General features: G+C 43.1%; 1 protein-coding gene across 3 annotated transcripts in view; it reads left to right on the top strand.

The window, feature by feature from the left end:
- The first annotated feature begins 266 nt into the window (after positions 1–266).
- Positions 267–11,030, top strand: part of STYK1 (serine/threonine/tyrosine kinase 1) — a 45,108-nt gene continuing 34,344 nt past the window's right edge. The window contains exon 1 of one of the 3 annotated variants that reach the window (XM_027035570.2): positions 267–355. The gene's annotated coding sequence lies outside the window, so the exon portion shown is untranslated. Of the gene's footprint in view, positions 356–414; positions 573–6,535; positions 6,690–11,030 lie in introns of those variants that run through there. The other 2 variants (XM_015061807.3, XM_053225830.1) reach the window with 2 other exon arrangements.

Genomic DNA, 11,030 nt, shown 5'->3' with positions numbered 1-11,030 from the left:
AATGACCGATTACCTACTAATGACAGTTTTGTTTCCACTTATTCCTTCGCGATTTCCCAGCAAAGGCTTGAGGTGGAGATTATCCCAGGAGAGGACTGACTCATCAAGCTCAAATTCTCCTCGAACCCGGACTATTGCGAGCACCGACGAAGGCTGCTGCTATGAGGTCGGGCATGAGGTGGCGTTGTTGCGCTTTATCATGACTTTTTTTTTTTTTTTTTTTTTTTTTTTAACCTGGGCTGCCTTCTCCACAACGGACCATGTAGCGATCTCTAGAGGAGGAACACAGTAAGCAGAACAGCAGCAAGTGCAGCTTTTACAGCTTCGGCAGAGGTTTCCTGCTGGCTGGTGCGCGGTGAGTCCCGGAAACCTCAGTTGTCCGCAGACTTCCCCTTGTGGGGAGCCCGCCCCAACTCCATCCTTTGCGGGCAGCCACGCCCCACAGTGGGAAGGAGGGACTGAAAAGCATTTCCTTGAGGCTGGCACACCTTGTCACATCCAAACCGATCATTTTCTACCCCCCTGGCTGGGCCGGTTCCATCTGAGAGCAGAGTGGCCGGAGGAGGGACACGGTAGTGACCTGGGGTTCAGGGGTAGGGGCGTGGGAGGTGGATAGCTTGGGCGTTTGGGAGGGAAACGGGGGAGAAGGCCAAGAGTGGGAAGGTTGTGAGAGGCGGTTCGAATTTTATCTGAACGGGCAATGATCACCAGGTGAACGAACCTGTATTTCTTTGGAAGGAACATCTTGTGGATTTTGACTTTTATGTTTTTATGATTGTACGATGTGATATGCTGTTCCGTGTTGACCGGATTTTTGCTTTCTTCTGAATTTGTCTTCTCTTTTTCTGTGTCTCTTTCCCTTCTACCTACCTGTCAATGTCATCCCCATTTGTCTCCTTTTTCCCTTTCATTTCTTTTTTGAAAAAAAAAATTTTTAACATTTATTTATTATTGAGAGACAGAGAGACACAGAGCACGAGCAGGGAAGGGGTAGAGAAAGGGGGAGACACAGAATCCCAAGCAGGCTCCAGGCTCCGAGCTGTCAGCACAGCGCCCAACGCGGGGCTCGAACTCACCAACTATGAGATTGTGATCTGAGCTGAAGTCCCTCCTTAACTGACTGAACCACCCAGGCGACCCTTTGGTTTCTGTGACTGTGGCGTCTTTCTGTTAGGAATCCCCATGCCATCTGAGTTTCTCATACATTTCAGACCAAGCTTTCTTCCTGCTACTTAGCGAGAATCATCAGTGGTTGTGGGAATCAAGCACCAGAGCTCCTGTAATGTGCAGCTCATGCACACACAGTGAAATGCACCTGGAAATGGTGACTTCGACCTGATTGACCCTCCTCAGTACTCCTAACACTCAGCGAGGGGCCATCTGGGTCTCTCAGTGAGACATGGGGAGATACCATTGATCCTTGATCATCCCGGGTTTGAGTTAGGTGGGTCCACTTATGCATGGATTTTTTCACTAAGTACAGTACAGTACTGTAAATGTGTTTTCTCTTCCTTACGATTTTCTTAATGGTGCTTTCTTTTCTTTAGCTGACTTCATTCTAAGAATCCAGCGTATAATACGTGTGATATGCAAAATATCATACACATACAGTGTTGCTCGATTGTTTATGTTATTGGTAAGGTCGACTGTAGGCTATTAGTAGTTAAGTTTTGGGGGAGTCAGAAGTTTTACCCCTGTTTTCTGCTGCACAGGGGATCGGTGTCGCTAAACCCTGTGTTGTTCAAGGGTCAACTCTATGGGCATACTTTGGAGATATTGTGGGTTTGCCTTCAGACCACTGCATTAAAGTGGAATTAATATTGGAATGAAGTGAGTCAGATGAAATTTTTGGTTTTCCAGTGCAAACAAAAGTTATGTTTAGTCTGTATTGTAGCCCGTTAAGTGTGTAATATGTCTACAAAAGCCATGTGTATACCTTAATTAAAAATTCTTTCTTTCTTTCTTTCTTTCTTTCTTTCTTTCTTTCTTTCTTTCTCTTTCTTTAAAAATGTTGATTTATTTTTGAGAGACAGAGACAGAGTGTGAGCAGGAGAGGGGCAGAGAGAGAGGGAGACACAGAATCTGAAGCAGGCTCCAGGCTCCGAGCTGTCAGCACAGAACCTGACGCGGGGCTCGAACTTAACAAACCACGAAATCACGACCTGAGCTGAAGTTGGACGCTTAACTGAGTGAGTCAACCAGGCGCCCCCCAAATACTTTTTTTTTCTAAAAAAGGCTGTCATCTGAGCTTTCAGAGAGTCATAATCGCTGATGGCAGACCACTATAACGAATACAATAATAATAAAAAAGTTTGAAATATTGTGAGAATTAGCCAAAATGTGACCCAGAGACACAAAATGAGCAAGTGTTCTTGCAACAAAAAATGCAAAGTTGCTACAAACCTGCCATTTGTAACAAAACAAAACAAAACAACCTGCAATACCTGTGAAGCACAATAAAACAAAATGCTTTAGGACCACACGCCTGTGTTGCTTCCGTGAAAATCATACACTCTTCCTTGAGTGCCTTCATCACTATTAGCTTGCTAGGGCTGCTCTACCAAAGGGCCACAAATCGAGTGGCTTAAGCAACAGAAATGTATTGTCTCACAGTTCTGGAGGCTGAAAGTCTAAAATCAACAGCCATGTTGCTTCTCTCTGAGCACTGGGAGGGAAGGATCTATTCCAGACCCTTTGCTTTGGCTTGTAGATGGCTGTCGTTATGTTGGTATGGCATTCTCCCTGCATATGAGTCTGTCTTCAAATTTCTTTCTTTTTATTTATTTATGTATTTATAATGCTTATTTTGAGAGCATGTGTGCGTAATTGCAAGTGGGGGAGGGGCAGAGAGAGGGAGAAAGAGAGTTCCAAGAAGGTTCCGAGCCACCTTTTGAGACAAAGAGAGGGAGAGAGACAATCCCAAGCAGGCTCTGTGCTGTTAGTGGAGAGCCCGAGGCAGGGCTTGAACCCACAAACCATGAGATCATGACCTGAGCCAAAACCAAGAGACCAATGCTCAACCGAGCCACCCAGGTGTCTCCAAATTTCCCCCTTTTTAAAGGACATTGGTCGTATTGGATTAGCGCCCACTTTAATGACCTCCTTTTATGTCTCTATTCCCTCTGTTAAAGACTATTTCCAAGTAAGGTCACGATCTGCGGTACTGGAAGCTAGGACTTCAGTGTATGAACTTTGGGGTGGCACACTTCGATCTGTAACAGTTCCTTGTTCTTTCATTATGTACATACTCAGAGTGAGTTGAGTGTCGCACAGAGAGTTTTGTGATTCTACGGCTCTGTTTTATTTTTTTAATGTTTATTTCTGAGAGAGAGACAGAGCATGAATGGGGGAGGGTCAGAGAGAGAGGGAGACACAGAATCTGAAGCAGGCTCCAGGCTCTGAGCTGTCAGCACAGAGCCCGATGCGGGGCTTGAACTCACAGACTGTGAGATCAGGACCTGAGCCGAAGTCTGAAGCTCAACCGACTGAGCCACCCAGCCGCCCCACTACGGCTCTGTTTTAAACTGAGGGTGTTAGTTTCCTATTGCTGCGGGAACAAATCATCCCACATTTGGTGGCTTAAACCAACACAGGTTTTTCTCTTCCAGTTCTGGAAGTCAGAAGTCCAAAAGGGGTTTGCATGCCTTCTGGAGGCTCTAGGAGAGAATCCCTTTGCTTGCCTTTTTTTCAGCTTCTAGAGACTGCTTGCCTTCCTTGGCTCAGGACTCTCTTCCTCTATCTTCAAAGCCACATCAAATGTTTCTCACAGTTCATTTGCCGGCAGTGACACCTGTGCCCTTTTCTTCCATATTCAGGGTCTTTATGATTACATCAGACTCACGGGCTAATCTAGAATAATCTCCTCATTTTAAGGTCAGTGGGTTAATTCCACCTGCAATCTTAATTTCCTTTTGCTATTTTAACACTATTAAAAACTAACATATTCGGGGCACCTGGGTGGCTCAGTTGGTTAAGCATCCGACTTTGGCTCAGGTCATGATCTTGCCGTTCCCGAGTTTGAGCCCCACATCAGGCTCCGTGCTGACAGCTCAGAGCCTGGAGCCTGTTTCAGATTCTGTGTCTCCCTATCTCACTCTGCCCTTCCCCCACTCACTCTTTGTCTCTCTCTCAAAAATAAATAAACATTAAAAAATTTTAAAAAAGAAACGAATATATTCATAGTTCTGGAGATTTGGACATAGATGTGTTTGAGGGGCCACTGACAGCCACACTGAGCTTTGAATAACTGGGTTTTCTTTATTGGGTTTATTGTCCTGTTTTCACTCTGAAGGATCAGTGTTTTGCTTGCTATGTGTAGCAAGGAACTTTATATCCCTTTTATAAGAGAAAACCAGCATCCTGTCTAGTGATAGAGCTAAAAATGTGTTCCCATTGAGCAGAAACCTGGGTAGCATGATGCTTCTATCGAATACTATTAAAAACGACTCCCCATCCCTTGCACTTTTAGCATTACAGCTTAATTCTTTATACCCAATTAATTTGTATACATTATTTTTTCATAAAAATGTCTTTCTAGGGGCGCGTGGGTGGCTCCAGGCGGTTAAGCGTCCGACTCTTGGTTTCAGCTCAGGCTATGATCTCACAGTTCGTGGGTTCAAGCCCCTCCCTGGGCTCTGCGCTCACAGTGCGGAGCCTGCTTGGGATTCTCTCTCTGCCTTTTTCTCTGCGCCTCCCCTGCTCTGTCTCTCTGCCTCTCAAAATAAATAAATAAATAAACTTAAAAATAATTTCTTTCAGATCCAATGTTATTTTTATCGGTGAATTTAGCTGTGTATTTATCGAACAGCCGTATGAATTTTGACATGTGGGCAGACGCTGCTTTAGGCACAAGGGACATAGCAAGGCAGAAAGGAGCTGGGGTCCTTAAATTCTTGTTGTTGTGAAGGTGTCCCTCTCACTTCCTTCTCGTCCTTCCCCCAGTCTCAATTCCCCACCACATCCGTGGCTTTAGATGTGGCTACTGCTCTGTGCCTATGTCTGGGCTGTACTAACGAAGGACCTAAGGAAGGAAATTGCCATGCCCTCGAGGAAACTACCAACTGTTTGGGAAGAAGCAGATAATAATAAGCAAGCCAATGAAGCACTGAGTCAGCTGGTTGGGTATTCAATGCTCTATATTAGCATATCACCTCTTGGACATGGTTTCTAACTGGGAAAAATGAAAGTAGAAGGGAATGAGCGCACACATACCAAAAAAAAAAAAAAAAAAAAAAAAAAAGTGCTTGCACAGACATCAGCGTAGACCGGAATGAGTCCTGTCCTGAGTCCAGGGACCTGAAATCTGGTTTAAGTGCTTGCACCCTTTTTGCGAGCAAAGAACAAGGGACTTACTTCAGTGTCCTTCATTATTATTATTATTTTGTTATTATTATTGTTATTATTTCCTCTCTTAACAAATGAAGGGTTGAGGTAGACTGGGAAACCTCCGGGGATTCTTCCAGGCTTAAAACAAAATGAGTCTTTTATTTTTGAATTTCTCACAATTTCTCTGAGTTTCCGAAGCAGAATAATAATGAGGGGACAGGTTCGAATTCAGCTGGGGAGATGGTCACCTCTGGGCCAGAAAGGAAACTGGGGATGGGGTGCAGGGGTTTCTATCCATCCCTTGACTTCAGCCTCCTTTCCTGAAGGTACTCTTACCCGTTCAGGTCAGGTGGCCTTCACTACTTTTCTCCTGTCTACAAAGTCAGCTGAATTGGGCAGTGCAGATTCCTGCCGCCTCATGTTGTGAATGCCATTTCCTAAGGGTGAGTTTTCAGGGAACAGAAGGATCTCCCTAGGCTCATGCCTCCTTTAACCCTCATCAGTCTCTGTTGTGGCCCAACTTCTAAGAATCGTCGCCACCCACAACTCAGCCAACCATCAAGTCAATACAGCTAATTCTCGGTAATGGCCATGATCAAATCAACTTGAAGACAGTGATTGCATGTTTCAAACCTGCACTTTTAAGATTTTTATGAACTAAATTACTGGCAAGAATTATAAATGAGAAAGGAAACCTATTTTAATTTTCCTTCTGTTATAGCCTCAGCCATAGTAAACTGCCCCATCGGTATATATTTGTAGAGCAGTGGTTTTCAATGTTGGCAGGTAACAAAATAGATAGAAATATGGTGCTATTTCCAGAATACTGATCTAAATTAAAATTATGACATGTATATAATTCTAGGCTCTGTCAGAAATCTACTAAAAACAAATTGTAGCAGATGCTGTAGGGTAAGAAAAAAAAGTATGTTTCAAACTGTACATTGTGGCCATAGGTAAATTTCAATAATACACGTTTACATAAAATACACAATACGCAATACACAATTACATTTACACAAAATACACAATACACAATTACACAAAATACACAATGATACACAAAATAGTACTCGTATTTTAAGCCAATTAGCTTTCTAGAGAAATCTTCCAAGTTATTAGCTTGTGTCTCATCAGTTTTTTGTTTTTTGTTTTTTTTTTTTTAGTGTTTATTTATTTTTGACACAGAGAGAGAGAGACAGAGCATGAGCAGGGGAGGGGAAGAGAGAGAAGGAGACACAGAATCCAAAGCAGTCTCCAGGCTCCAAGCTGTCAGCACAGAGCCCAATGCAGGGCTCGAACTCACAGACCGTGAGATCATGACCCCAGCTGAAGCCAGACGCTCAACCGACTGAGCCACCCAGGTGCCCCATTGTCTCATCAGTTTTGAGTGATTTAGCCAAATGCACTGGATTGTTGGGTAAATGCAGAGTTTTGTGTTGAACAACTCTAGGAGACACCATTTATTTTCTATTCATATTATGCTATCAACTCAATGTTGAAAAACATCTGCCAAAGACGATAATTTGGAGTTTGGAGAAATTGATCCAAAGCTCTTCTTTTCTGACAGAACTCTCTATCCAAGCCACCCCCAGTTTGTGTCCTTTGGGTCAACTTCTCCAAAGTCCCTCTTACGTTAGATGGGGCTGGCTTGCCTAAGTGCTCAGTCCAGGCCTCAATCTAGTGCTCCTTCTGGCCAGATAGAGACTAAAGCAGCAGGAAAGGACTTGATTTATCTGAGTAGTAGAAGTCACAGGCTTGCTTCTGGTTCAAGGAAGGAGGAGGAGGCGTAAGAGAATGCCAAATATTTACCTCCATTACCTTGTTTTCCATCAGATTCATAATCAGATTCCACAAATCCAGCCAGTCTGGTCTGAAGCTGTCCTGCGTCCTACCTCTGTGGTCCTTCCTCGTAGGTCTCCATGCCCGATTCCTTTAGCGTTGCTGGGGGCTGATCATTAAGTGTGAGTCAAAATGAATTCTGGCAGAGGAAGAAGAAAGAAGGAGAGTATCCCCTAAAATATTCATAAAGCCCGGAAGTGCCAACAATTAAAAACACAGCCAGAATGTGAAGTCTCGAGTCTTCAACCTGGGGCATGCATGGGGTAGAGATTTCCAGAGGCTCGTCCAGACACATTAAGAGCCCAAAGACCTGGCAGGCAGAAGAAACTATGAAAGCGTACGCACATTATGAACTGTACAAACTGGGATCCTTTTCCTTACCCTCATCCCTCCAAACCCCAACTGGAAAAAAGGGGGATCAAATATCCAGCCAACCTTATGAAGGGTGGAAAATTGTAGGGAAGGAGCACTAGGTGGAGATTCAAGACACATAAGAGTAGTCTTAGCCTGAGTGTTAACTGGCTGTTGGAAGATACCTCAATCTGTGCCTGAGTTTGCTCATCCATAAGTTATGGAGGTGAGGGGTTTTTTTTGTTGTTGTTGAGTTCAAAGGACTCTTCCGGTTGTTTAGGATTCTGTGGCATTTCCGAGTGTGCTTGTCAGGCAGAATAAGCAATGGAAGGCAGGGTTGCTGTTTTCATTGTTTCTGTAGCAGCGAGTATGGCCCAGAGGAAACAGCAGTGGTTACTTAATTTGCAGCATGGGAATAGAATGGCTTTTGGGGGGCGCCTGGGTGGCTCAGTGGGTTAAGCGTCCAACTGCAGCTCAGGTCATGATCTCACACTCCGTGAGTTCGAGCCTCCGCGTCGGGCTCTGTGCTGACAACTTGGAGCCTGGAGCCTGCTTCAGATTCTGTGTCTCCTCCTCTCTCTGCCCCTCCCCTGCTCATGCTCTGTCTCTCTCTGTCTCAAAAATAAATAAAAACATAAAAAAAATGGCTTTTTGATATTGAGAGTCGAAATTGTTGTATCTTCATCCCTTCTTGAAGCCCAGGCATCTCTGCTACCACCAAGTGACCTTGATTTCACTCCTTGTCCTTGTCCTCACCCACATTCCACTCTTAGGATGAGTTAATAATGGATTCATGATGAAGGGGTTTCATATCCGATTAGGTTTCTGATTTATCTTCTGACCCTAGGAGAGTCCCCTTTTCACTCAGACCTTAGTTTCCACATAATGGAGTTGCTAAGGTAGCCATGGATTATTCTGAATTGGTTTTCTATTATAAAAATGAAGATGGGGCACCTGGCACTTAACTCACTTGGTTAAGCGTCCGACTTCAGCTCAGGTCATGATCTCGCGGTTTGTGGGTTTGAGCCCCACGTCTGACTCTGTGCTGACAGCTTGGAGCCTGGAGCCTGCTTCAGATTCTGTGTCTCCCTCTCTCTCTGCCCCTCCCCTGCTCACGCTCTGTCTCTCTCTGTCTCAAAAATAAATAAACATCATCAAAAAAAAAAATGAAGATGGGGCACCTGGGTGGCTCAGTCGGGTAGGCGTCTGACTCTTGATTTTGGCTCAGGTTATGATTTCATGGTTTGTCAGTTCGAGCCTCATGTCGGGCTCCGCACAGACGGAATGGAGCCTGCATGGGATTCACTCTCCATTTCTCTCTCTGCCCCTCCCCCACTTGTGTGTTTTCTCTCTCTCTCTCAGAATGAATAAATAAACTTTAAAATCTATCTATCAATATATATAGATATATATCTATATAACTATCTATATAACTATATCTACATAACGATCTATAGATAGTTATCTATCTATCGATATCTATATATATCTATATATATCGATAGATAACTTTGAGAAATATACCAATTCTATAGGATTGGGAAAAAAATATTAATAAGCCAAATGTGACTTTATAACTATCTGTAAAGCATCACTTCTTCAGCACATCACATTTATCTTTCCAAGTCTGCTCTCCTTGGGCTGATACTGAAATTGATTATTTTTAATTCACTGAGTTAGCACTGACCACGGAATGGAGGCAAGCTGACTTCAAAACCAAAGTATGAGCTTACGTTATCTACAAACAGATGGGCAATAAAGATTTGATAGTATCAGCAAGGTTGCAGGTTGTGGGTTTATAGGTATTCAAAAACTATGTGAGATAAGTCACTCACTAAAAGGAGTTGAACGCTGGGCTAGAACTCTCTGTGCTAGATGGAGGTCCTTATAGTTTCACATGTGAGTTACGGGATTTAATGGTGGTATTAGGGACTGCTCCTTTGCACCTCTCATTTAAGCTCAATCAATAATATTTTGGGTGCCCAGGGAACAGTGTTCTCCATAGGTTTGATGTGCAGAAGCATTTATGGATAGGAATTTAGAGATGTGACTCTGGGTACCAGAGTCCTACCAAATTCAGGGCAATGTGAGGAATCAGATGAACTCAGGCCCGTCAAAGAAAATAAACTGGGTGCTGATGCTAAGAACTACAAAATGTGCTCTATAGTGTGTGCCTTTATCCAAACATGAGAAGGATCAGAAGTGGCCTTTTAGTATGCTATGGTACCATATGTAAATAGCATGTCTGGCCAGCCTCTAGGAGGCATGTATTGTCCAACCTGTTCTAGAATGGACCTTCTCAGAGACAGAGCATTCTGTGACATTGCCGAATCATACACAAATTCCGGTTTAACCTTTAGAGGCCATGGGACTGTATGTCATCATCAACAACAAATGAGACTTGCACACTGAAAACTACAAAATATCATTGAAAAAATTAAAGAGGATCTAAGAAGACTTAATATCGTTAAGATGGTAGTACCCTCTCAATTGATCTGTACGGTCAATGTAATCTCTACCCCAATTTTTTTTTTTTTTTTTACAGAAATGGCCAAGCTGATTCTAAAATGCACATCATAACATAAATGTCTTAAAATATCCAAAACAGTCAAAAAGAGATCAAAGATGGAGGAGTCATGTCTAATGATTTAAAAACTAAGTTTTTTTTTTTTAAATTTTTAATGTTTATTTACTTTTGAGAGACAGAGCATGAACAGGGGAGGGGCAGAGAGAGAGGGAGACACAGAATCCCAAACAAGCTCCAGGCTCCGAGCTGTCAGCACAGAGCCACACGTGGGGCTCGAGTTCGCGAACCGTGTGATCATGACTTGAGCCCTAGTCAGATGCTTAACTGACTGAGCCACCCAGGTGCCCCTAAAAACTCACTAAGTTTTAAAACTAAGTAATTAAAACTGTGTACTATTGGCATAAAGATAGACATATAGACCAATGGAACAGAATTGAGGGTCCTGAAAGAAACTCATACCTATGGCCATTTGATTTTCTTTTTTATTAAAAAAAATTTTTTTTAATTATTTTTCTTTATTTTTGAGAGGCAGAGAGAGACACAGCGTGTGTGGGGGACGGGAAGAGAGAGAGGGAGACACAGAATCCAAAGCAGGTTCCAGGCTCTGAGCTGTCAGCACAGAGCCTGATGCAGGGCCCGAACTCATGAACCATGAGATCATGACCAGAGCCAAAGTCGGACGCTCAACCGACTGAGCCACCCAGCCGCCCAGGCCATTTGACTTTCTATACAGTGCCAACACAATTCATTGTGCAGACGCACTGGATATTAACATGCAAAAGAATGAAATTGATTGCCTACTTCACAACATTTGCAGAAATTAACTCAAAATAGGTCAAAGATCTAAATGTAAGATCTAAAATCATTATTCAACCATAAAAATGAATGAAGTACTGATTTATGCTACAACATGGATGGGATGGTTAATTTTTTAAAAAAAATTTTAATGTTTTTATTTATTTTTGAGAGAGAGAAAGAGAGAGAG

The sequence above is a fragment of the Acinonyx jubatus genome, chromosome B4 (assembly GCF_027475565.1).
Source record: "Acinonyx jubatus isolate Ajub_Pintada_27869175 chromosome B4, VMU_Ajub_asm_v1.0, whole genome shotgun sequence".
NCBI lineage: Eukaryota > Metazoa > Chordata > Mammalia > Carnivora > Felidae > Acinonyx > Acinonyx jubatus.
The sequence above is the reverse complement of the archived record's forward strand: the minus strand, read 5'-3'. Positions and strand labels throughout refer to the sequence as shown.